The following is a 1,725-nucleotide window of genomic DNA, read 5'->3' on the forward strand; positions in this document are numbered from 1 at the left end:
GCGGCAGCAGCAGCAGACTCAAGAGTGAGTCGATGCACTCGCTTTCACTATAAAAACTGCACATTTGAAAGTAGCAGCTGACAAGGCGAGAGAGGGAGCTATGAGCCAGACATAGAATCCATAATAGATCTGTTTTTTTAAACATCTAGATTGTAAATATAATGGCAATTATAATCTTCTGGGAAATAACATTAAATCAAAACACACAAATTAAGCATTAAAAATGTTTTAATTAACATGGTTTAGGTAGTCAGTCAGTTAATGATAGTTAATGATACCAGTGTCATAATGGTGAAGATTTAAGTGATTTAAGTATTCATGTTTAAAGCTGTAACATTGATGTTATTACTAAGCTAATATCCTCTTCCTTTCAGTGCTAAGCCTTGTTGGCCCAAATCCACATTTTAAATAAACAGGACTTCAGCATTAGGAAGCTAAAGTGTCATTTCTGGTTGTTCTTACAATTAGTGGGGCTGACACTTCTTGATCCCGCTGTTAATCTGCTTCTTTGAAATAATTAGCTAAATCCCTGAGGGATTTAAATCACAGAGTAAGTGCATAGTTGTGTACATGGGAGAGTTTGTTTGTGTGTGAAACTATCACACACAAACAAATTCAGTTACCCTTTCAGCATTGACAGGTTAAATTTTAATAACTTTTTATTCAGTCTCACTAGTTAAAAAGTAAATTGGTCACTAATGTTAGAGATTTTTTTTTTAATCCAAAATGAAAGAAAGCCATTGCAGACTTCAGTGTTTGTAACACAATTATTTAAATGGGCCGCCTACTTATAGAAACTTGATTAGGTAGATCTGTTCTATTGGTTAACTAATCAGCCAATCACATGGCAGCAACTCACTGAATTTGGGCATGTAGACACTGTCGAGATGACCTGCATTACAATGGAGTTGTAGGGTGAATAAAGTGACTTTGAACTTGGCACGTTTATTGGCTAGATGGACTGTTCTAAATATTTTAAGAAACTGCTGATCTTCCCGCACAACCATCTTTCTGTTTTACAGAGAATGACTAGAAAAAGAGAAAACATCCAGTGAGCAGCTGTTCTCCGAATGAAAATGCCTTATTGACGCCAGAGGTCAGAGGAGAAAGGCCTGACTGGTTTGAGCTGTTAGGTAGGCAAGAGTAACTTTAATAACCACTTGTTACAGCCAAGGTATGCAGAAGAGCGTCTCAGACTCACCAAACTGGACAACTGAAAATTTGAAAGATGTTGCCCGGTCAGAAGGGTCTCAGATGGTAGGGTCAGAGTTTAGTGTAGATAACGTAAAAGCATGACTCCATCCTGGATTTTATTAATGACTCAGACTGGTGGTGTGATGGTGGGGGATTTTTCTTTTTGGGCCCTTAAGTGCCAACTGAGCGTCCTTGAAACACCGCAGGTTGTCTTTATAACCACAGTGTATCCATCGTCTTGAGGCTCCTGATTCCAGCAGGATAACACACCATTATTAGATTAATTAATTAAATAGAGCAGCTTTGGGATGGGTTGGAACCGGATATTCCCATCCTGGACCTGCAGCAAATCTGCAGCAACTGTGTGATGCTGCCATGTCGGTATTAACCAAAATCTCTGAGGAGTGTTTCCAGCACCTTGTTGAATCTGTGCCACGAAGATCTCAAACAGATCTGAATGTCAAAAGAGGGTCCTACCATCACAGCCATGTTGCGGTGAGTTTGTTTTACCCAGCTACTAGACTGTTGAAG

The sequence above is a fragment of the Copadichromis virginalis genome, linkage group LG10 (assembly GCF_057382275.1).
Source record: "Copadichromis virginalis isolate Kocher_CV1m ecotype Utaka linkage group LG10, C_Virginalis_male_GT1.1, whole genome shotgun sequence".
Lineage (NCBI taxonomy): Eukaryota > Metazoa > Chordata > Actinopteri > Cichliformes > Cichlidae > Copadichromis > Copadichromis virginalis.